At 43.5% G+C, this 26,405-nt stretch overlaps 1 protein-coding gene across 7 annotated transcripts in view; it reads right to left on the bottom strand.

The window, feature by feature from the left end:
* CDH17 (cadherin 17) overlaps window positions 1-10,497 on the bottom strand; it is a 70,892-nt gene extending 60,395 nt beyond the window's left edge. The window contains exons 1-2 of one of the 7 annotated variants that reach the window (XM_041769511.1): window positions 10,189-10,497; window positions 1,465-1,528 (exon numbers count right to left, since the gene is read on the bottom strand). The gene's annotated coding sequence lies outside the window, so the exon portion shown is untranslated. Of the gene's footprint in view, window positions 1-141; window positions 161-1,464; window positions 1,529-1,771; window positions 1,927-10,188 lie in introns of those variants that run through there. The other 6 variants (XM_041769512.1, XM_041769508.1, XM_041769510.1 and 3 more) reach the window with 6 other exon arrangements.
* Between the last annotated feature and the right edge of the window lie 15,908 nt (window positions 10,498-26,405).

Below are 26,405 nucleotides of genomic sequence, written 5' to 3'. Positions count from 1 at the left end.
ATTGTAAGTATTTACTTAGAAGACCCGGGCAGTTCAAACCCATGTTGTACAAGGGTCAACTGTATGTGAAACATCAGAGAGCCTTTTAAGTGCCTCTTAAGAAAAAAAAAAAAAAGCCGAACTGTTTTATCATTCTCTTACATTGTTGGATTCCATGTCTGTAGCACAGAGTCTGTTGCTCTCTTGCACAACGGAAGATGCGATTATTGTAACGTTACTGTTCTTTCTCCCTAGAAAATGAAACAACTTCTCAGTCTGACCTAAGTGACCTATTTCAACTTTCTTCCTCTTTTTTTTTTAAGATTTGTCTATTTATTAATGGAGAGGAAGAGAAGGTACGCTCATGAGTGTGTGAGCAGGGGCTGGGGCAGAGGGAGAGAGAAGCAGACAGCCTGCTGACCCTGGAACCAACGCGGGGCTCCATCCGCCTGGCATCCCTGAGATCATGACCTGAGCTGAAATCAAGAGTCGGAAGCTTGACCAGTTGAGCCACCAGGTGCCCCCGACCCTTGAACTTTCTAACAGAGAGGAGAGCTAACATTCACTGAACATCTACTGCATGGCAAGCAATAGAAGGCTTTATAAGCATATCTAATTTATTCTCACAAGGGCTTGGTTAGGCGAGTATCTCCATTTTATAGATGAGAAAATTAAGATTCAGGGAGCTTAAGCAATCTGTTCGGTGCCCGCTGGCTGGTCGATGATGCAACTGGCCTAACCCATCTGCCCAACCCTGAAGACTCATAAACTCTACACCCTGCAATTCGCAATAAACCCTCACTCAGCAAAAGACTCACTCCGTTTCCTGGTGAGAGCTGAATGTCATCCATTTTCCTTGCCACCTAAACATGTGTCTTTTTCTTTTAAACTACTTTTCACTCCCTAAGTTTTTGAAGAAAAATTAAAACAAGAACATATCAGAGAATGGATGGCCCTTCCAATCTCCTGTTGAGCATCCCCCATCAACGGAGGGGCCCCTGTCCCCAAATAGTCACCCATGGTACAGAAACAAGCCAAGGCCGAGGCAGACATGGGACCTCTGAAGACACAAAAAGCTGTACATGACTTGACGTCTCAAAATGGGCATGGCCAGCAGATGACATCCCCCAACGAGCAGGAGAGAAGCACCCAACACCAACCAACACACCCGGCAAGTCTTGCTCTCCCCATAGTGCAGGCAGCTCTGTCTCTCTTTTCAGATTCTATTCTCCAACACTTTTAAGAAAAGGGTTTCTTTTCTCCTATGCATTTCCCCTCCCCTGCTGTATCCCAGACCGTCCTAACGATCCTAAATCGAATCTCATTCTCCGAGAAGCAGATAAAATGCTCACTTGTTGAAGCCCCCATCTGAGAGGTGACGCGTTATAAGATTCTAACTCTGATTTCTAGAATACAAGAGCCCCAGAGCATCTCAGGATGAGGCACTCGCATATTTTAATCACAGAGAACAGGTGTCATACTCACTTAAACACCCCACACCTGCATCTTCCCTTTAACTCCACTGTCAACCTTGATTCAACCGGAGCTGCTTTATTAAAAAAAAAAAAAAAAAATTTATAAAATGGGGACGGGTGAAAAGAAACCGAAAAAGAAACTCTGCTCTGTAAGCAAAACCTGTCCCACCAAGAACAAACTTCCCTTCCCTTCTCAGCCCCGCAGCTCCCGTCACGGGGGAAGTCTGTCCCGCAGCCTCTCAAGTGCTCCCTGCCCGCCACCTACTTTGTCAACCTTGAAGAAGCGCACGACACAGTTGAGACAGGTCAACCCTTACCTTTCCGTAAGTAAATAACAAAAAAGGCTTTCAAAAGTTATCTTCTTCCATTCAGCTGCCAGACTGTTGCTGGGGCTCGAGAATCTCCCCGGAGCACACTCCCTGCGCCCCGCTCCGCTTCCCCAGCCTCTCCCTTCGCCTCCAGTCAAACATTAACCATCGACTGGTTTTATTGTCCCCGGGACCCATCGGATGTCATGAAAGGCACCGTGACGTGCACTCCAGAAAGGCAGTGGCTTTGCACCAGAAGTTCGCTCTCACCCAACCCGTCTCCAGGCAGGTGCTGAACTTCTAATGCGGAGAAGTAAGGAGACGGGAAGGAGTTCAAGTGGACAACCTCGGCGCTGGGGTCCTGGCTGGGGCTCCTGGACCTGGATGGGGCTCCTGGACCCGGCTGGGGCCCCTGGACCCGGATGGGGCCCCTGGACCTGGATGGGGCTCCTGGACCCGGATGGGGCTCCTGGACCTGGCTGGGGCTCGTGGATCTGGATGGGGCTCCTGGATCTGGATGGGGCTCTCAGACCTGGATAGGGCTCCAGGAACTGGATGGGACTCCTGGACCTAGATGATGCTCCTGGACCTGGATGGGGCTCCTGGACCTGGATGGGGCTCCCAAGACCTGGATGAGGCTCTCAGACCTGGATAGGGCTCCAGGAACTGGATGGGGCTCCTGGACCTGGATGGGGCTCCCGGACCTGGATGGGGCTCCTGGACCTGGATGGGACTCCCAGACCTGGATGGGGTTCCTGGATCTGGATGGGGTTCCTGGACCTCGATGGGGCTCTTGGACCTCAATGGGGCTCCCAGTCCGTGCCCTGCACACCTGCCGCTCAGCCCAGCATCTGCTAAGAGGGCCCCACTGACCTGGCTTTTGTCATTCCATCTCACGCACGGGGCCAGGGGCGCTACCCATGACCCATTAGCCGCCTGGAGACCCCTAAGGAACAACTCAGAAAGCACAGCCCGCAGTGCACCCCGGCGGCGCCCGCCCTCGAAGCTCAAGGGTCCTCCCTGCACCCCCCACGAAGCAACGGGAGGTTGCCTCCCCCCAAACACGAACACGCCCTTCAAGATCCCCAGAGTCCATTTCCAAAGAAGCAAGTCACTCCCTGCCCTCGAAAACAGGCCTCCAGCTAAACCTCAAAGCCAAGAGGCCCAGACGTCCTGAGCCAAGGTGTGTGGGACTGACTCGGGTTCCCCGCTCACATCCTCCGGACATCCACAGGGGCATCCGTGTCACTGGTGTCAAAGCGGGGCCCACTTGGTCCTGTTTCCCTTGAACCTTCTGATATTTATTCCTTTCTGGGCTGTGCTGTGCTTTCCGTCTGTCCCCGGGTGTGCGTGTCGTGGTGAGAGGCCAGAGCCAGGCCACGGCCTTGGTGGCCCCCTCCTCCCCGCCGGCCTCGGCCTCGGCCACCCTCCAGGCCCTGGCCACACGCGGCAGTCTGCCTAGTCCGTGCATCGGCAGGTCTAGGGGAGCTGCTGCCAGTCCCCAGCCGACAGCTGTCTAAGGGGAGGGGGTCAGCGGGGCCAAGCAACCCTCCAAGCCCTAATGCCTCTGCCCTCCCATTAGTCAAATAAAATGCCCTCGTTCTACAAAATCAAATAGCTTCCATTGTGCATTTCATTTCCTGAAATCAAAGACCAGCTCTCACCGGCGTTGCTCTAACAGGATTTTGCTTCTTTAGGAATTTTTAAATAATGTATGTGAAAAGAACCTTTAAATCTATAACATGTGGGTTTTCTTTTTTCTTTTTTCTTTTTTTTTAGATTTTATTTATTTATCTGAGAGAAAGTGATTGCACACACTCACACAGGCAGGAGCAGGGGCAGGGGCAGGGGTGGGGTTGGGGTGGGGTGGAGGGGAGGAGCAAGGGGCACCATGGGGACAGGGGGCTTGATCCCAGGACCCAGGGATCCTGACCTGAGCTGAAGGCAGGTGCTTATCTAGCTGAGCCACCCAGGCGACCCTTTATAAAGTGTTTTCTAAAACACTTTTAGTCATTCCTTCTTAGCAACATTATACAACTATGTTCACGGCATATTAGTTTTCAGTTTGAAAATATGTTTTCTCACCTTATCTTTACCCGTTCGCAAAGTAGATTCCATCTGATAGAAAACCAAAGTTTTACCTTTTGCCCAAGTCACACACAGCCTGTGATTACAGAATTAGGGCTCCAGCCCCGGCCTGTCTGATTCAAAGTCCAAACTATTCACCACGCCTCTAGAATCTGCCAAATTATTTTCCTTCTAGCTTCATGTGGGTAATAGAATCCATAGGAAGAGAGGTGTGACACCTTTCCTGATGGAAGGTAGCCAAGTTCCTAGATTGGGTTTCCCTGTACATTTTATGCTACTTCCAGCCTCTAGCTTTCAAGTCAGAGAATCAGATTGATTAAACTCTAAAAAGGCAAAACCACCCGTCAGGAAAATCAACAGGTGATTGCATCTTAGTATAAAATTTTTATATTATAAATTATAATTATAATATAAATTATATATAAATATAATATAAATTATAATATAATTAGCTTTCCCTGTGCTCTCCAGGATGACAGGTTCTGAGAGCTACATGTTTTATCATTAATAAATCATCTACTTATAATTTATACAAGGGTCTGGATTTTATCATTCCATGTGTTCTGTCCTGTGTTTCAGGATGAACACCACTGTGTCTTAAGAATTCGTTCTCATGCAAAAATGAAGCATTGTTAGTTCCATGGTTTAATACTGACTCAGTAATAACGGGAATAAAGAAAATTTAATTGATAAATTACTGATTCCTTTTATCAGAGCAAAGGAGATACGAATGATTTATATGATGGAAACAAATAAAGAATTGAAAATATTTGGGCAGGGACGCCTGGGTGGCTCAGTGGTTTAGCGCCTGCCTTCAGCCCAGGGCCTGATCCTGGAGTCCCGGGATCAAGTCCCACGTCGGGCTCCCTGCATGGAGCCTGCTTCTCCCTCTGCCTGTGTCTCTGCCTCTCTCTGTGTCTCTCATGAAGAAATCAATAAAATCTTGAAAAAAAGAAAGAAAATATTTGGGCAGATACATCTAACTAACAGATTCATAGTGTTTAAAACACCTTAGCACTTCTGTCTATCATAATGTCTTCACCATTCCTCCAACATTAGCCCTAGAAAATGTACAAGTAATGGTGTAACTTATCAACAATGCTAGTTAACCAAGGGTAAAGTTAGGATCGCCCCCCCCCCCAGATAAAAGCTCCATGAAAACTTGGAATTATTCTTAAAATTCGAAGTATGTTACATTTCTATATTTTTTCTCCTCAAACCTCAAAGTAAATGAAATCTATGAATGCTAAGGTTTTCCATTTTTCACGCAGTGGCATTTTTACATCTACTTTGTGCGTTATGCAGCATGTATTTTGAGAACATTTTATCATGAGTTTATCAACACATGAGCCTCACCGAACAGAAGTGTACAAAAGTTTTCTGAATTACTTATTTGCCATCTGTCTTGCTCTTGTTAATGATGGCACAAACGTTGTCTTCCACGGGCACCCGGTGAACACTGTTTAGAATCAAACTCATTTCAGTTGCTTAATTCAATAATTCCAAATAGTCAGGATTACATGCAGGCTGCGCCAAGGCTTACGGGAACCCAAACAAGTAAGTGATTTTGCAACCCCTTAAACCAATATTTTACACCTTTGTTTCTAATTTATTGAGTGGAACTGGGAGAAATTGATATTCTGTTAGTGAATGTTTTAGGTTGGAGCCAGATTTTCCCTGGTTACTGTCACCGGCCAGGCAGCAACCCTTTTCTGATAAATTTAAGCCACACAAGCTCTCTTCGATGTAGAGCTCTTACGCTTGGCTCTGGGTTCGTTTTGGAGTCCGGGTTTTTGTGTTGTTGCTGTTGACAGTGGCGCCCAGTGGGGGGCAATTTTCCAAAGCAGGATACTTTAAGGAACTGTTAAAAGACTCCACTCAAATAAATACAAATTCCCAGAAAGAAACGTTAAGCCGTACGTAATGGCTGTTGCAACACTTAGCTCACAGCCACATATGCTCATCCTCAGCATATTCCAGAGAAGACAGTGGAGGCTAACAAAGGTTGGGGGTTTTCCCCTTGCTGCTTTGATAGACGTGGACTGGGTGTGCAGTTGCTTCTTCCCAGTTACCTTAACTCCAGCTGTAGGTGGTTGCTCCAGATGACTGCCCAATAGGCGAGGTCCCTAACCTGGCCCTCGTTATCCTTGTCGGAGCCCGTGAATGGAACGCTTGGTAAAATTCCCCGTCATCGGCCATACAGTGGATAAATGTCTAAACATGGGGAGTTTATTCAAATGGGGCCTCACACCATGAGATCCTAGCTCAGGAGGTCTGGGACGCATCCCAGGAATGACCATTTTTAAAGCACTCGAATTCTGATGCAAGAGATGACACGAATCCTTCTGTGAGAAACACAAGCTTAGGATTCTGAGCTTTATCTACCAGTAAATATTCTTTAGCAGAGCTCATACTTGAGATTAGATTTCCCTCACTATTTAGGGTCCCTTTCTGCAGGATCTGTCTCAGACAACGGTGCAATGGGTTTGATGTTCACGCAGATTGGATCCAGCAGATCCGAATAAGCACATCTTCCCTCAGATACTTTTTCTCAGTCTATAGAACTTACTATTTGATCTCAGATTTTCTATAAATTCCAAGAAATTGCAATAATTTTGTTGGTTTCCTAAGACCTGTCTCTATCTCTCTTACCAGATTTCACAGATGTGAGTCTTCAATCACATTCAGTTCACTATTCAGACGGCGGAGGTCGGCTTCCACCTCCCCTATCTCACTGAAATGCACTCGCCAAGGTGGCCAAGAACTCCTTCCTAATAATCAGGGACACTCTCCAATCCACATCTTACCAGATTTCTCCCAACATTTGATACTCTCAACAGTTTTCCCCGAATCACCCTTTCTCTGCAGTTTCCCCACCAGGACTCTCCCCTGGCTTTTCTTCTTTCTCTCAAGCCAGTCCCTTCCAGTCCCACTTGGGTGCTCATCGAACGTCCTCAGGTCAGTCCCAGGTTATCCTGCCCTATCACTCCCTCCAAGGGGTTGGATCTGTTCCCCTCTATATGCCGAAGTCTCAAGTGTCTCTCCCTCTCTGGCCCTTGGCCTGGACCTTCATATCCAACCACCTATTACCACCCATGTACACAACAAACTCAACACTCACTGTATTAGTCCCTCCCAAACTGATCCTCCCGGGACACCACTCCTTTGTGTCAACCCTGGCAGTCATCAAGGCTCAGCCAGACAGTGTTGTGGTTGATCCGTAATTTCTGTCATAGGTACAAATGGGAGACTGGCAATGGATAGACCTGGGGCTCACCAATCTTGTCCAGAGGACTCGGTGTCTAGGATACTGGGGGCTCAGTAAATATCAGTGTCCATTCTCTGCTTATAGGTCTCTCATTAAACACCAAAATGTTGGGGCTGCCTCAGACAATTTTGTCCCTGTAATGAAACAACTGGATATCCACATGCAAAAGAGTGAAGTTGGACCCCTACCTCACACAAGTCAGAAAGATTAACCCAGAATGGATCAAAGAACTAAATGTAAGAGCTAAAATTGTAAAAGTCTTAGAAGGAAACAGTGGTAAACCCTCATGACATTGGATTTGTCGATGGTTTCTCAGATATGACATCAAACACACAAACAACAATAGAAAAAAACAAATTGGGCGGATTCAAAAGTAAGAACTCTTGATTCAAAGAACAGTATTAAAGTGAAAAGAACTCACAGAATGGGAGAAAATATAGCAAATCTCTTACTTAAGAAGGGAATGGTATCTAAAATACACTTTTAAAAATCCTACAATAAAAACCCAATAAAAAATGAACAAGGGGGCAGCCCAGTTGGCTCAGCAGTTTAGCACCGCCTTCGGCCCAGGGCATGATCCTAGAGTCCCAGGATCGAGTCCCGCATTGGGCTCCCTGCATGGAGCCTGCTTCTCCCTCCACCTGTGTCTCTGCCTCTCTCTCTGTCTCTGTCTCTGTCTCTCATGAGTAAATAAATAAAATCTTTTAAAAAAAGGACAAAGGAATTGAACAGACTTTTTTTTTAAAGAAGGTATCAAATAGCCAGCATGCACATGAACTGAGGCTCAACATCATTACGCATAAGCAAAATGTAAATCAAAACCACAATGAGATCCTAATTCACACCCATGTGGATAGCTGTAATGAGGAAGGCGGATGACACTAAGTATGGGAAAGGCCATGGAGAACTCAGAATCTTCATACACTCCCGGGGGGATGTAAAATGGTACAGCAACCTTGGAAAACAAAAACGAGTGTTTCCTCAAAAACCTTTTTATTAAGATTTTATTTATTTATTCATCAGAGACACAGAGAGAGAGAGAGAGAGAGGCAGAGACACAGGCAGAGGGAGAAGCAGGCTCCATGCAAGGAGCCCAAGGTGGGACTTGATCCTGGGACCTAGGATCAGGCCCTGGGCCAAAGGCGGGGCTCAACCCCTGAGCCACCCAGGAATACCGTTTCCTCCAAAATTTAAACATAAATTTGGCATATTCACTCCTAGGTTATCCATCCAAGAGGGATGAAATCGTATGCCCACACAGCATCAGGTACACCAGTGTTCATAGCACCATTTCTCAGAATAGTCAAAAGCCAGAACAACCCAAATGTCTGTCAACTGATGACTCTTAAATAACATATGGCACATCCAAATAATAGGATATCATCACCCACAAAAAGGAATGGAGTAGTGACATGGGCCACGATGTGGATCAACACTGCAAACATTGTTCTGGGTAAAAGAAGCCAAACCTATGAGGCCACATACTATAGGAATCTATTCATAAGAAATGTCCAGAATAGGCAAATTCATAGAGGTAGAGGGTACATTAATGGTTGCACGGTTGCTCGGGGCCAGGAGGCAGGGCGTGAGGTTGGAGGGTTATAACTAAAGGGTTTGGGGTTTCCTTATTGGTGATAAAAATGTTCTAAAGTTCTTTGCAACGATGGCTTCACAACTTTGTGAATATACTAAAAACTACTGAATTCTATGCTTTAAATGGTGAATTTTATGGCGTATGAATTTTATCTCAATACACACGTTACCCAAGAAGGAGGTATCCTCTGCAACCCATCCCACCGTGATCCGGATATTCAAACAGAGGCTAACCATTACCTCACTTCAATCCAATCCCTTTAAAGCAGATCCTTTGTGTTCTATTATCTCCGATACTTTGGGATTTTGGGGGGGGGGGATTTTTTTTTTAATCATTTTATTTTCTTTTAAATAGATCTGTTTTACTTATTATTTTATCTCCTCTTTTACATAAAGTCTTACTTTCCAAAATGTGAATAAGGGACGCCTGGGGGGCTCAGTGGGTGACCGTCTGCCTTCAGCTCAGGGCATGACCCCGGGGTCCTGGGTTCAAGTCCCGCATCAGGAAGCCTGCTTCTCCCTCCGCCTGTATCTCTGTGTCTCTTATGGATAAATAACATCTCTAAAAAAAAATAAAATGTGAATAAAAGCATTTCACTACTTGAAGATTATCTCAGCCCTGAGCAGAGCAGAAAGAGGCCCGCTGCAGCTGTACCTCCCCAAGGTCACCGCCCGGGGCAAAAGAAAACCAGTAACAGTGAAAAACCCAGGGCTGGACACAGAGTCAGCCAAAACCTTCCATTCTTTTTTACTTCCTGAACGACATTGCTGAACACAAGAAAGGAATTTGGGGGGGGGGGGGCGCCTGGGTGGCTCAGTCGGTGAAGCAGCCGACTCTGGATTTCAGCTCAGGCCATGATCTCAGGGTCCTGGGGTCACGCCCCACACCAGGCCCCGGCTCCGTGGGGAGTCTGCTTCTCCCTCTCCCTCTGCACCTGCCCCCCCCCACCCCTGACTCTTTGTCTCTCAAATAAATAAAAAAGTCTTTAAAAAGAAGTTGACAATAATAAACTTGTAGTGCAGGGGTTGGTTCTCAGACCTGGCTGCATAGAACTGTGAGGAATCTGGTTGGTTGGTCTTGGGTGAAACCTGCCAGCAATGGTTTCTAGAGTTCTCCGTGGGGCCAGGGCACAACCAAGGTGGAGCTCCACGGTCTCAGGTCTGCCACTTGCAAGACCTTCCTTTCCTAATTGTTCTCTCTCTCTCTCTCTCTCTCTCTCTATATATATATATATATATATATATAATCTTACGTAATCTTCACAACAACCCTGAGATGGCTATTGGTATTATTTTACAAATAAAAAAATGGAGGAACAGAGAAAATAAAAATAGACTCTCCACAGTTTGAATCCAGATAAGAATAGAAAAAAAAAAAAAATATATATATATATGCATATGCATCTGTCCAAGCACTAACAGCTGCCCTGGGCCTACGGTGCAGCCCGCAGGCCCCACCCCACACGGCTCTACTCACCCACAAGGTACAGCAGTCAGACGGGGCGGCTCACGGTCACCCAGCACCTGATCAGCTCACAGGTCCACAGCCAGAATAGCACCCCTTGCACCCCAACACAGCTCCCACCAGCCGGCCCCACCACACGACCCTTCCAGAGGGCGGCTTCAGAGGGAATCCTGTCCCAGCCCAGCAACCCTGCCCAGGGGTCAGAGCGCTGCCCCAAACCTTCTGCCCTCAGATGGCCTCTCTGGTTCCTCCTGGCCCCCCTTGTCAGGGAGCAATGGGGAGCCACAGCATCACCCCGCAGGCTGAGACTCAGTCGCTCCCTCTCCGGCTGCTCTAGGGGAAGGGTCACCGTCTCCCAGAGCTAAACAGGAAGTGGTTAGCTTTGCTGCAGCTCGGCCCACGAGCAAGGCCTACTGGCCAATACTGCTCAAGGACTTCCGTGTAATGCCAGGCACACCTTGCCCCCAGCAATACCTGAGCTCTCCCTGACTTGGTGGGCTTCCTGAAATATACCCTCCCTTCCATAACTGAACATTTCCTCCATCACTGGGCTGTCGTGTGGCTCCCACTACGACCATGCTGACCTGTGGTCCTTGGTTCCAGAATTTAACATTAGTCTGCAGGGACCTCGGACTTCGAAAATTAATTTCCTTCTATCTTTAGAATATAAAGCTCTTTGACCCTTTGCTTTATTTTTCTTTTTTTTTGGTCATGAAACAAAGGAATGTGGGGAGAATTAGCAGGGAGTCTGTCCTGGGGTCACAGTGCCGGTGGCACATTTCTCAAGCCTGACACAGGCAGTGAGAAGGTACTTCTCCCCCTTGTATCCAGCTCCATGATAAATTAGGGCATTATTCTTTAAAGCAGAGTGTTTAAGGCTATCTGGAGATTGGCAAATTGGGATCTGAATCCCAATTCCAATGCTATTCTTTGACTTCTATAGGTATCACCAGCATGAATTTGGAAATCTTACACCAGACCCTTGAGACCACACCCCCTACTCCATGCTCATCCCTGCAATGGCCCAGTCAAGGGAGGGTGGGGGGAAATGCTAAAGTGCGTGACAGGTCTTTGCAGAGAGCTCTGAACTCTGTCTAAAAATGGTACCATGATATTTAAGCATATACTGAAAGTAGAAAGGGGAGATTCCCAATATTTTCCATTATTTACTTTTCTGAAAAGGCTTTCAACTCTACTCCACCTGCCTTAAGCATCTGCCCCTCCCAACCACACTCAGACCAGAAACCAAGAACAAACAGCCTCATCTGTCACAAACCTAAGTAACTAGGAGCCTAGCCACCTTATCTCACAGTATTACAGAGGCTGCTAGACAACTAAAATTAAAACCTGGTGTCTTTACCACATCAAACCAAATACAAAGGAAACCACAGAAAGTTAGGTTCAAAGCCTCATGTAAGTTTCTGTTTTAAAAGCTAAACTACAAAAAAAGCACCTAGCTAACCTACAGCAAACATCATAGAGAAAGCTCGAGATGTATCGTTAGACATCATAGTGGACACAATTTGGACATAGCATCTCTCACCAAATGATTTCTGGAAGTATGGCAAGAACTCTGGCTTCTATTGGTAGCTGACTAGATAGTTGCCCCGACTCTAGGGCCCTGCAGCAATGTCTTCATCTTCATGGAGCCTTCAATTCTCCCCATCAGGAGCTTTGCACAATTTTCAAGCATAACCCATCTGATTAGTCCAAAAGTTATTTTGCCACATGAAGTGTTCATCTACTGGATTTAAGGATGAGTCCTGATTCTTGTTCAACTATTTACTCTGAGAAACAAAGTTAATTTTAGTTATCTCTATTTAGTGAATTACCTATTCCGTGCCAGGCACTGGGCAAAGTGCTGGGCCTATGTTATCTCTCGAATGTGTGCAAGTCTGAAAAATAGACCACACTCTCCAATCCCCATGTACAGATGAGGAAATGGAAGCTCAGAGACGTCAAATATCTTGCTCAAGGGCACACAGCTGGTAGATGACCAAGCTAGGATTTGAACTCAGACATGATAACTCAGGATCTTTGCCACTGCGTACACTGCTCCTGATTTATAGGGATGGCCTAGCTACAGCTTCTAATCGGATATCACGACCACTCTCTTTCTCTTAACACCTGGCCTTGCAATGGTTTTACTGCCACTAACCAGAAGAGGCCTCAGTATACAACCACCTCTGTTTTATAACAATGTAAAAAGCAGCTCTGGGAAATTATGCCAAAACCAGAATTGTTGCTTTTGGCCAACTCTCTAATGTTTAAGTAGGTGATGTTAAGCCAGTCCTATTTATTCATATGCTCCTATATTCTGTCCAAGACATACTGATATAAGTTCATCCAGAGCCTTCTGTCCAACTTCAGAGCTCTCCAGCTTGGAAGACTCCTGGGCTCAGTAAGATCCTCCTGAGGTGGTAGCAACTGGTGGTTGCTTCCTTTCACGTTTTCCAAGCCTAAGTCATGTCTGCTATGCTGTGCAGAGAAGAATTCTAGGGTCACAAGGTAAAGTTTCTCTTATAGACACCTTTCAACCAGTAGATGAAGTGAGAAGGGTAGATTTCGAATGTGACCATTTTTCCAACCCTACCGAAATAACGCATGTAGGCTAAGACTATCAATGGAGCCGCATCACAAGTAGACAAACTGGTCACTGTGGGGCCCCTGGTAGAAGTATGCAACACTGTCTGTGCAGGATTCCTGTTGGAAAAAAACATACCTGAATCAGATCAAACCTCCAACTTTAGAATGTAGATGCAACAATGTAAGATCTCTTTGCATTGATTGTACAGAAGTTGCAGAAACATGCCTGTAATGACATTTTTATACCACTATTGATAAAAGTAAAGGATATAATATTAAAATGTAACTTAATAAAGGCTTTTCTACAGGGGTTTAAATTAACGAAATCCATCTAAGAACTTTCTGCTAGTGATACCAATACAGGAGTATCTGCAGTCTGTACTGAGATACCAAATGCTTTACCCTGGCCATGTGTGTGTGTGTGTGTGTGTGTGTGTGTGTGTGTGTGTGTGTGTGACTTGAGTTTTCTCACTTTAACATTTTGTAATCTCAAACATAAACAGAAGTAGAGAGAATAATGTAATGAATACCATGTACCATCACCCAGCTTCAGCAGTTATCAGCTCATGTCCAATCTTGTTTCATCTACGCCTCCCTTGGACCCCACGATGCCTCACCCCAGAGCATCCAAATTGGCTTTGTAGAAAAAGAAAATGGTGGTCTTGGTCTGAAAGCAGCCCTCTGGTCAACTCTGCTGAAGGTATGACAATCCTTCCTTATCTGGATCCTTCCAAACCTAGGCCAGGCTTGTCAATTCATAAAATCATGTCATCTTTGCTCTCTGTCTATTAGCATCTGAGGTATAGAAGCTCTTCTGCTTACAGACAATTTGGATGCTTGGAGAGTTTTTCCAACTCTATTTGTGCTCAATACCATATCAATTACTTTTAATATCTCTAGTATGTGTGGCAGACAATTTTGAGGAATCTTTGCTCCCTTAACTGCAAACATTCGTGAGTCTGGCTCTTAACCACAGAAGCTTGGGAGTTTTGACTCTGAACCACAGCAGTTCCTGAGCTGAAAAGACTGTATCTAGGACTTCCTCTTTCAATCAACAACTCAGAATCATCACCTTCCAATTCCTATCCAAATAGCTGAGTCTTTGCCTACTATCCACTTCTGATCAAAAATCTGCATAAATGTGAGAAAGATCCATTCCTCATACCACACACCAGAATACATTTCAAGTAGATCAGAACTTTCTTTAAAAACAATTTTTTTAGGGAAACCATACAAGTACAAAAAGAGGAATTCCTCTACAGCCAGGGAATGGAAAAGTTTTCCTAACTCAAAACCAGAAGCAACAATTAAAGCATTGAGAAACTTAATAATATTAATTTAAAATTTTTTTTGCGTGGACACGAACACCAAGAGCAAATTAAAAAGAGATGATGAACTAGGAAAAAAACATATAACTGTAATAGAGGGTCGATGTGTTTAATGTATAAGAGCTGCTAAAAATAGAAATGAAAAAGACCAAAAAGAAGTAGACAAATGGATGAGCAATATGAACAATAGGTCCTAAGAAAGGAATGCAAATGGCCCTGAAACATATGAAGAAAAAAAAGTGTGCCTCACTAAAAATGAGAAAAATGTAAATGTTAAAAGGAATGGGGATGATTCCTTTGGAAACTATGTGGAATAAGCTCTAAGATATATAACGTGAAAGCAGCAATAGTTTTAAATAGTGTATATAGTACACTAGTATTCATCTAATGTCTAAGAAGGAGAAGATACAAATATATATATTTATGTGTGTAAACTTATGTACATATATAAAAACACACACGTGGCATTTGGCTATACAGATCTTCTTTGATTTATAATGTGGTTACGACCTGATAAACCCATCATAAATTACAAATATCGTTAAGTGGAAAAATGCACGTAATACACATAACCCATTGAATACCATAACTTAGCCCAGCAGACGTTAGACACGCTCAGAACACTTACATTAGCCTACAGCTGGGCAAAACCATCTCCCATGAAGCTTAGTTTATAATAAAGTGTTAATATCTCATGTAATTTATTGAAGATTATGCTAAAAATGAAAAACAGGAAGGTTGTATGGGTACAGAATGGTTGCGAGCATATTGGTTATTTACCCTCACGACCTCCCGGTTGACTTCCCCTACTCAGCAACATGAGAGGATAGAACCACATATCGGGGTAAAAATTCCAAATTCAAAGTGTGAAAGATGGTGTCTACTGAATGTGTATCACTTTTGCACCATTGTAAAGTTAAAAAGTCATTAAGTTGAACCATCATAGGTCTGGAACCGTCTGTACTTTAGGAAATAGAAGAATAAACCACATTTGTTTAATAGTTATCATGGTGGGGGTGTGGGTGCACCCCGCTGGCTCAGTCTGAAAAGCATGGGTCTCTTGATCTCAAGGTCATGAGTTCAAGACCTACATGGGGTGTAGAGATTACTTATAAAAAAATTTTAAAGCTTTAAAAAAGTAGTTACCGCTGGGGAGGAGAAAGTCAAATTAGAGAGGATGAGGACAAGAGCTAAAAATTTTTCTCAATGTAACCTAGTATATAGATTTGACCTCAGAACCACATCAGTTCTTTACATAGTTAAAAAACAATCTTAGATCAAAATGAAAAGAAAGCAATTCCTAAAAACTGAAAGCCAAAGAAACAAATGAACTTCACTATGTATTGAGGTAGCTGCATAAAACTGAGGGGAATTAATCCAACTAATTTTAAAACAGTGATTTGACTATATATCCCTGGTGGGATAGAGCCTAAGGACAAAAATAACTTTAAAGAATCTTAAACTGTTTCAGATATCATACTGTTAGAAATGATATTGTCATTTTTCTGAAAAATAGCAGAGCAGAAAGTAATTATGTTAATATTGTTTGGAACCAGGATTTTAGGCAGACTATAGAAAATATACAAATACAAAATCAAAGAAGTTAAATAAAAAACCTTGCATTGCTAAATCCAAATTCAAAATATTAGCTGAAACTCATGATGTATTTTATCCTAAATACTTTTTTTGATCAATCTGTCCACCAAAACAGCCTGGAAACAATGACCAACTTGTAAGCAATGGGCAGCCCTAAAACCAGTTTGTGATCTTTAAATATTGTTTTTTCCCAAAAGGAATTAAGCTTCCTTGGAGAAATTGCTGATTCTAGGTCTGCAGAGGAAATCTACAAAATGTGCCTAGAACATTTGTCATACCAGACAGCAAGGAAGCTATCAGAAACTACTGGACTTGTATCAAAGATTGAGAAGACAACAGGAAGAGGCTCTCACAGGCAAAAGATGGAAAATTTTGAGAGCCAGTAAGAATAATGACCGCAGTATGAAACACACAAAATATGCGAGATCCATGAGGTCACAATTATACTCTATGACAAAATGCACTCATCACCTTTGGAGGATGTAAAGAACCAATCTATTATACTGAAAACACATAGAGGGCAAGAATCGAGGCTTTAACCTGCCCTTCCTATACAAACTGAATCTCAGGTTAACCAAATAATTTGTAAGGAAAAGTTTCTCTTTAGAGAAGTCTTCCAGTGATTGGATGAAGGAATGTGATCATTTTGCAATCCACACTGAAGTAATGGATCTCCACAGAGACGATGAACTAGAACAGACACCTGGTCCCTATGTGCCTCCTGAGAGAAGCTGTACAATCCACTTACGAAGAATTCTTGATGAAAATTTGTACCTGCATCAGATCAAATCTTTAATTCTAGAATGTAAGCCCAAAAACTCGTTTATGGGAGATGCTGGTCAGAGGAACAGTTTGTAGATGAAATGACACCTCAGGTTGCAAAATATGAAATGTGAGACACCACAGGACAAAAGACTCTGGTTCTCCCATATATACGTTGAAAAGGAGGGAGGTAAAGGGAGCTCCGGAGTTGGCCTGTGTAACCAGCCAGCTTCCAGATGCCCCAGAGGGCTGAGACAGCAAGAACTCTCCTGCCGCTGGGTGCCCTTCAATTTGTGCAGATCAGGGCCTCCACGCCTGCCCCCGGGAGCACCTGGGTCAGTGTGGATGGGGAGACTGTGTGGTTCAGTACTCAAGGGGAGCTCTTGGCTCCAGAGCTGGAGACCTGGCCCCACCAGTTTTACTTTTTTCTTCTTTTCACCTTGCATCTGGGAGAGACAGGACCTCTAGGGAAGAAAGGCCTCCCAGGACAAACAGCTCACACTGAGCCTGGCACCCGGCAGGGGGCAGGGCATCATTGCTCAGGCACCGACACCTGAGAACCACCACAGCAGGCTCCGCCCCCAGAAAAACTGGGGAAGAATAATTTCACTGACCAAGTAGCGCTGGAAAGTTCCAGGACTAAGGGAAAATAGTATATAGAACAAGAGGATTTTTTTTTTCCTTATGATTCATTTATCTTTCAGGTTAAATATTTCCAATATTTTTTCTCTTTTCCCACCTTCGATATTTTACCAATTCTTTGTTTTTAAGTTTTTTCCTTTTTGACTTTCATATTTCTACAATTACATGTCTTAGATATATTCTTCATTTTTTGATTCCTCTCAATGTATTCAATTTAATTTTGGTAGATACATGAGTTATAGGTTTTTGCTTTTTGTTTTTTGTTTTGCTGTTTCTTTCATTTTATACTGGTGGAAGTTAGTACCTTCTAACACACGGACCAAAACACACCCAGAACCAAGTAGAACACTGTGTTGGTTCATTCTGCAAGACTATAATCTCCCTTCCTTCCCATTCTGCCTCCCTCTTTTATCTTTTTTCTGTTTTTGTGGTCAATGTTGGGTCTCTATATAGGTTTTGCTGATTTATATAAATTTGAAATTTAGCATCTTCTAACACACAGAACAAAAAACACCCAGGACCAAGAGGATCACTCTCTAGGTCCACTTGGTGAACCTATCTCTCTCCACCACCACTTCCTCCCTACCCTTTTTTTTTACTCTTACTTTTTTTAAATTTGTTTTTCACTTTCATGGTCCTTTTGTTTTATTTTGTTCTATTCTTTTTCTTTTACTTTCTGGTCTCCAACCTCTTAGGGATCATCTAGGGTATATTTTACTTATGTTGTGGTTGATATTTTTGACTCTGCTTGCTCATACAGCCACTCTGAACTGGATAAAATGACTAGATGGAAGAATTCCACAAAGAAAGAACCGGAAGTAATACTCTCTGCCACAGATCTGCTAGATATGGGTTTAAGTACTATGTCAGAGATACAATTCAGAAGTACAATTATAAAATTACTGGTGGCTCTGGAAAAAGCATAAAAGACTCGAGAGACTCTCTCACTGCAGACTTGAGACCTAATCAGGCAGATATTAAAAATACTTTAACTGAGATGCAATCTAAACTGGATGCTCTAACTGCTAGGGTTAATGAGTTGGAAGAGAGAGTGAGTGACATAGAAGACAAGTCGATGGAAAGCAAGGAAGCTGAGGAAAAGAGAAAAACATTTAAGAACCATGAGGAAAGGCTTCAGGAAATAAATGATAGCTTGAGAAGGAATATTTGTCTTATTCGAATTCCAGAAGAGGTAGAGAGAGAGGAACACAAAGTATAATTGAAAGAATCATAGCTGAGAACTTCCTTAATCTGGGGAAGGAAATAGACATTCATATCCAAGAGATAGAGAAGATGCCTCCACCCAAATCAACAAAAACCAATTGACACCCCAACATATAATAGTGAAACTTGCAAATTTCAAAGATAAAGAGAAAATTCTAAAAGCAGCTTGAGACGAGAGATTCTTAACCTATATGGGGAGAAATATCAGATTAACAGACCTATCTACAGAGACCTGGAAGGCAGAAAGGGCTGGCAGGATATATACAAAATACTAAATGAGAAGAATATGCAGCCAAGAATACTTTATCCAGCAAGGCTCCCATTCAGAATAAAAGGAGAAATAAAGAGCTTCCAGGATAGACAGAGACTGAAAGAATCTGTGACCACCAAACCAGCTCTGCAAGAAATACTATAGGGGACCCTGTAAGAGGAGGAAACCCAAAGAACTGATCCACAGAAAAAGGGACTGTAGAGGTAATATGGTGACACTAAATTCATATCTTTTAATAGCTACTCTGAACGTGAATGGGCTAAATGATCCCATCAAAAGATGCAGAGTATGTGACTGGGTAAAAAAGCAGGACCCATCTATATGTTGTCTACAAGAGACTCATTTTAGACCTAAGGACACCTCCAGCCTGAAAATGAAGGGGTGGAGAACCATTTACCATCCAAATGGTCCTCAAAAGAAAGGTGGAGTAGCAATTCTTAAATCAGATAAGTTAGATTTTATACCAAAGACTGTAGTTAGAGATGAAGCGAGACACTATATCATACTTAAAGGGTCTATGCAACAAGAAGACCTAACAATTGGGATGCCTGGGTGGCTCAGCAGCTGAACATCTGCCTTTGGCTGAGGGCCTGATCCTGGAGCCCCAGGATTGAGTCCCACATCGGGCTCCCTGCACAGAGCCTGCTTCTCCCTCTGCCTGTGTCTCTGCCTCTCTGTGTGTATGTGTCTCTCATGAATAAATAAATAAAATCTTTTTAAAAAATACCTAACAATTATGAATATTTATACCCTTAATGTTGGAGCAGCCAGGTATAGCAATCAATTAATAATCGAAGTAAAGAGACACAGAGATAATAATACATTAATGATAGGAGACTCCAACATGGCACTCTCAGCAAAAAACAGATCTTCTAAGCAGAACATCACCAAAGAAACAAGGGCCTTGAATGATACACTGGATCAAATGAATTTCACAGATCTATACAGAACTTTCCCTCCTAATGCTACTGAATACACATTATTCTCAAGTGCATATAGAACTTTCTCCAGAATAGACCACATACTGGGTTACAAATCAGGTCTCAACAGATACCAAAAGATTGAGATTGTCCCCTGCATATTTTCAGACCCAATGCTTTGAAACTAGAACTCACTCACAAGAAGGAATGTGGAAGAAAATTAAAAAGGAATGTGGAAGAAAATTAAACACATGGAGGTTAAAGAGCATCCTGCTAAAAGATGAATGGGTCAACCAGGAAATTACAGAAGAACTAAAAAGATTGATGAAAATGAAACTCCAACTGCTCAAAATCTTTGGGATACAGCAAAAGTGGTCCTAAGAGGGAAATACATTGCAATACAAGCATCCCTCAAAAAATTGGAAAAAACTCACAAACTAACCTCACACCTAAAGGAACTGGAGAAAGAATAGCAAATAAAGCCTAAACCAAACAGAAGAAGAGGAATAATAAAAATTAGAGCAGAACTCAATGAAATAGAGACTAGAAGAACTGTAGAACAGATCAACGAAACCAGGAGCTGGTTCTTTGAAAGAACCAATAAGCTAGATAAACCCCTAGCCAGCCTTATTAAAAAGAAAAAAGACTCAAATTAATAAAATCATGAATAAAAGGGGAGAGACCACAACCAAAACCAAGGGAATACAAACGATTTTTAAAAAGTATTATGATGGGGATCCCTGGGTGGCGCAGCAGTTTAGCGCCTGCCTTTGGCCCAGGGCGCGATCCTGGAGACCCGGGATCGAATCCCACGTCGGGCTCCCGGTGCATGGAGCCTGCTTCTCCCTCTGCCTGTGTCTCTGCCTCTCTCTCTCTCTCTCTCTCTCTCTCTCTCTCACTATGTGCCTATCATAAATAAATAAAATAAAATAAAATAAAATAATTAAAAAAATAAAAATAAAAAAAAATAAAAAGTATTATGAGCAGCTATATGCCAGCAAATTAGGCAATCTGGAAGAAGTGGATGCATTTTTGGAAACACACAAATTACCAAAACTGGAACAGATAGAAATAGAAAACCTGAACAGGCCAATAACCAGGGAGGAAATTGAAGCAGTCATCAAAAACCTCTCAAGACACATAAGTCCAGGGCCAGATGGCTTCCCAGGGGAATTCTATCAAACATTTAAGGAAGAAATAACCTATTCTACTAAAGCTGTTTCAAAGAATAGAAATGGAAGGAAAACTTCCAAACTCGTTCTATGAGGCCAACATTACCTTGATTCCAAAACCAAAGACCCCACCAAAAAGGAGAATTCTAGACCAATATTCTTGATGAACGTGGATGCAAAAATTCTCACCAAGTTACTAGCCAAAAGGATCCAACAATACATTGAGAAGATTATTCACGGGATCCCTGGGTGGCGCAGCGGTTTGGCGCCTGCCTTTGGCCCAGGGCGTGATCCTGGAGACCCGGGATCGAATCCCACGTCGGGCTCCCGGTGCATGGAGCCTGCTTCTCCCTCTGCCTGTGTCTCTGCCTCTCTCTCTCTCTCTCTGTGACTATCATAAATAAATTAAAAAAATTTTAAAAAAAGAAGAAGATTACTCACCATGACCAAGTGGGATTTATCCCCAGATGCAAGGGTGGTTCAACATTCATAAAACAATCAATGTGATAGATCACATCAACAAGAGAAAAAGCATGAACCATAAGATCCTCTCAATAGATGCAGAGAAAGCATTTGACAAAATACAAAATCCATTCCTGATTAAAACTCTTTACAGTGTAGGAATAGAGGGAACATTCCTCAATATCATAAAAGCCATTTATGAAAAGCCCACAGCAAATATAATTCTCAAGGGGTGGGAAACTGAGAGCCTTTCCCCTAAGATCAGGAACACAACAGGGATGTCCACTCTCACCGCAGCTATTCAACATAATAGTAGAAGTCCTAGCCCCAGCAATCAAACAACAGAAAGAAATAAAATTCATTCAAATTGGCAAAGAAGTAGTCAAACTCTCCCTCTTCGCAGATGACATGATACTGCACATGGAAAACCCAAAAGACTCCACCCCAAGATTGCTAGAACTCGTATAGCAATTCAGCAATGTGGCAGGATACAAAATCAATGCCCAGAAATCCGTGGCATTTCTATACACTAACAATGAGACTGAAGAAAGAGAAATTAAGGAGTCAATCCCATTTACAATTGCACCCAAAACTGTAAGATACCTAGGAATAAACCTAGCCAAAGAGATAAAGGATCTGTACTCAGAAAACTACAGTAACACTCATGAAAGAAATCGAGGAAGACATAAAGAGTTGGAAAAGCATTCCATGCTCGTGGATTGGAAGAATAAATATTGTGAAAATGTCAATGCTACCCAGGGCAATTTACACATTCAATGCAATACCTATCAAAATACCATGGACTTTCTTCACAGAGTTGGAACAAATAATCTAAGATTCATATGGAACCAAAAAAGACCCTCAATGGCCAGAGGAATGTTGGAAAAGAAAACCAAAGCTGAGGGCATCACAACGCCTGACTTCAAGCTGTGTTACAAAGCTGTGATCATCAAGACAGTGGGGTCCTGGCACAAAAACAGACGCTTAGATCAATGGAACAAAATAGAGAAACCAGAAATGGGCCCTCAACTCTATAGTCAACTAATCTTCAACAAAGCAGGAAAGAGTATCCACTGGAAAAAGGAGAGTCTCTTCAATCAATGGTGCTGGGAACATTGGACATCCACATGCAGAAGAATGAAACTAGACCATTCTCTTACACCAGACACAAAGAAAAACTCAAAAGGGTTGAAAGATATAGATGTGAGACAAAAATCCATCAAAATCCTAGAGGAGAACATAGTGACACCCTTTTTGAATTTGGCCATAGCAACTTCTTACAAGATAGATCTATGAAGGCAAGAGAAACAAAAGCAAAAATGAACTATTGGGACTTCACCAAGATAAAAGCTTCTGCACAGCAAAGGAAACAATCAACAAAATCAAAAGACAACCTACAGAATGGGAGAAGATATTTGCAAATGACCTATCAGATAAAGGGCTAGTTTCCAAGATCTATAAAGAGCTTATTAAACTCAACAGCAAAGAAACAAACAATCCAATCATGAAATGGGCAAAAGACATGAAGAGAAATCTCACAGAGGAAGACATGGACATGGCCAACATGCACATGAGAAAATGCTCTGCATCACTTGCCATCAGGGAAATACAAATCAAAACCACAATGAGATACCACCTCACACCAGTGAGAATGGGGAAAATTAACAAGGCAGGAAACCACAAATGTTGGAGAGGATGCGGAGAAAAGGGAACCGTCTTACACTGTTGGTGGGAATGTGAACTGGTGCAGCCACTCTGGAAAACTGTGTGGAGGTTCCTCAAAGAGTTAAAAATAGACCTGCCCTACGACCCAGCAATTGCCCTTCTGGGGATTCACCCCAAAGGTACAGATGCAGTGAAATGCCGGGACACCTGCACCCCGATGTTTCTATCAGCAATGGCCACAATAGCCAAACTGTGGAAGGAGCCTCGGTGTCCATCGAAAGATGAATGGATAAAGAAGATGTGGTCTATGTATACAATGGAATATTCCTCAGCCATTAGAAACGACAAATACCCACCATTTGCTTCAACGTGGATGGAACTGGAGGGTATGATGCTGAGTGAAGGAGTCAGTCGGAGAGAGACAATCAGCATATGGTCTCACTCATACGGGCAATATAAGAAATAGTGAAAGGGATTATAGGGGAAAGGAGGGGAACTGAGTGGGAAAAGTTAGAGATGGAGACAAACTATGAGAGACTCCTAACTCTGGGAAACAAACACGGGGTTGTGGAAGGGGAGGTGGGGGGGGAATGGGGTAACTGGGTGATGGACACTGAGGAGGGCACGTGATGGGATGGGCACTGGGGGTTATACGATATGTTGGCAAATTGAATTTAAATTAAATTTTAAAAAAAAAAGAAAGAAAAGAAAATATTAAGGTGAGGAGTGCCTGGGTGGCTCAGTCGGTGAAGCATCTGCCTGCAGCTCAGGTCACGATCTCGCAGTCCTGGGGTTGAGCCCCACAGGCTCCTTGCTCAGCAGGGGCTCTGCTTCTCCCTCTCCCCCTGCCCCTTCTCACTCTTTCCCTCTCTCTCCCTCTCATTCTCTCTTGGGCACTCTCTCTCTCTCCAATAAATAAATAAAATCTTATTTTAAAAAAGAAAGAAAGAACATGTTACGATGAGAAAATTCAAGTCACACCCGAACACCCTGACCTTCCCCAACTTCTGGTTCTGGATCAGAGGATCTGCGTCAATAATGGGGTGGGCGGGTTTGCTTGTTTAAATAATCAAGACCTTTAGTTCCTTAAAGACCCTTGTGAGTACATTGTGCCGGGAAAGCTGCCGGAGCAGGGACTATTCAACCCGGGTCCTGGCCTTCCAGGAAATTTAAATGAAGCCTCCTGAGCCAGAAGGTAGAGGAGGAGGTCAAGGTCCTACATATTAATATTGACAGTAACCACCCTTCTCCCCTGTTAGCACCTAAAGTTCAAAGGCTGTCGCGGGCAGGCCGGTGACCTGGGGCTCGGGCTGTGCGGTGGGGTAGCCTGTCCCCGGAGACCACTGCGGGTGTGTCGTAGGCCTCCCGCGGCTCTGTGATTTGGGGCTCTGTGTCCCCAGCGGTCAGGGACCCGGGAGCCGGTGGCCGGGGGTGCAGAGAGCTGGAGTCACTCTCCCAGGGTCACACAGCTGTCCTCCAACCCGGGGAGTCGGCCTGCAAAAGCCTTGCCCTGCTGTCCGGGTCTGGGGCCCTTCACAGAGCATCTCCCAGGGAAAAATCCTGATCCTTGAGCTGAAGGTAACGGCCCGCTCTGGGACTGGGTGAAGGCCTCGTTAGAGAGGTGAGAGAGGTCCCAGGAAGCCTCAGGCCTCCCTCATTTCTCTGGGCAGCACGTCATCCAGTGCTGGTGCTGGTGGTCAATGAGTACAAAGGAAGCGGATTTCCAGCTCCTGGATCCCATCACCTCATATCACTTTTAAATAGATCACGAAAAAAAAAAAAAATAGATCACGAATGATATTTTTATGGACAAACGCAGTCCCTTTTCCCCTGTGACAACTAATGCAATCAGAGCTCGTTTATTTAGCATCCTATTGATTAGAAAGCGATGCAACCCAATGAGTATTGATGGCCTGAAAGAAGGACCCAGAGGCAGCGAAATATCCTGAAGAGGTTTGTGACTCATCAAAATGCAATTATATTCCAGAGAGGCAGAGCTTCAAATATCTCTTATTGAATTAAATGTACCTGATAAATGTTCAGCGGCTGAGAGCCACGCGAGATCGCTGTCACCAGAATGCTTGCTTACCCCGGGATAACAGCTCTCCGAGCACGCTGGCTTTCCTACCACCGGATCCGGATGGATGGGACTCTGCCAAAATATTTACTCCATCACATGAAGACTCTGGAGCAAATAGGCTTAAAACTGAATTGGAAAGAATATGGTAGAAAAAGATTGCCCCGTATATTGGGGGAGACATGCTGCTATCATGTGCAAGGAACTCATTAATAAACGCCAAGTCCGACGTATGCCAGGAATCAGTAAGGGCGCCTAGGTGGCCCCTGTTGTCATTATTGTCGTGTTATAATGATGAACATCATATCCCCATACCCCACACCTTGTTGGTCCTTAAAATAGAACTACGTTGATGCAAACTGGGTTGTGTCCCCCGAAGAAGAGTTGGGGGTGTGCCTTTGGTCTCAGATTCAGCTCGGGTTCACTTGAACACAGCACAATCTAGTAACCATTGTGCTATTCCTTGTTCAGTGCTTTTAATGTATCCCAGGTAAGCAAATACATAAAACTCCAGCACGAGACAAAAAGACTATCCCTAAAATGCAAACTCTTCCTGGAAATATGCTGTGAGCAGGGTTGTCAAGTGAAGTCCCTCGGCTGACGGAAAGTTGGAGAGAACACCGATGTTTTTGCTGTCTCTCTACCCCTGTATTAGTCAGGGTTCTCCAGAGAAGAAGAACCAACAGGATGTGCATCTATACAGAAAGAGATTTGTTTTTAAACAATTGGCTCATGCAGTCATAGTGGTTAGCATGTCCAAGATCTGCAGGGTGAGCCAAAGGGCTGAGAGCCAGAAAGAGCCAATGTTGCAGTTCAAGTCCAAAGACCATCTGTTGACACAATTTACTCTTGCTTGTTGGGGGGTAGAGGGTGGGGGGAATCAGTCTTTTGTTCTATCCAGGCCTTCAACTGATTGAGTGAGGCCCACCCACATTAGGGAGAGCAATCTGCTTTATTCAAATATACCTATCTAAATGTTCATTTCACCCAAAAACACCGTTACAGAAATATCCAGAAAATTGTTTGACCACATATCTGGGCATCATGCTCAGCCAAGGTGACTCATAAAATTAACCCTCACAACCTCTCTCTCTCTCTCTCTCACACACACACACACACACACACACATACACACACACATACATTTCTCTTACATCTTGAGTAAGATCCATCATGAGGTGAGGAAGGACGCATCTAGGTTGTGATGCCAAGCACCAGGGTTACTGTAGAACCCTTCAAAGAAGCCACATGCCTGGTGAGAGCATCGCTGCATTGATTCCAAGGTATGAGTTTTATCCCTTCTTCTCTAATGAGAAAAATAATCCATTGATTGAGAAAATAGGCATTATTTATCTAAGATGCTATTTGTCAAATCTGTGAGCTAAATATTGTTATATTGAAACTACTGTTATATTCCCACCTACAGATGGAGGCCTTCTTTTCAGTTAAGTGATTTGCCTTAACCTCTATCAGCTAATACGAGACACAGGTCTTCAAATTCCATATTACTCGTAACTTCTCTTT

The sequence above is a fragment of the Vulpes lagopus genome, chromosome 9 (genome assembly GCF_018345385.1).
Source record: "Vulpes lagopus strain Blue_001 chromosome 9, ASM1834538v1, whole genome shotgun sequence".
In the NCBI taxonomy this organism is placed as follows: domain Eukaryota; kingdom Metazoa; phylum Chordata; class Mammalia; order Carnivora; family Canidae; genus Vulpes; species Vulpes lagopus.
Note: the sequence above shows the minus strand (reverse complement) of the source record. Positions and strands in the feature narration are given on the sequence as shown.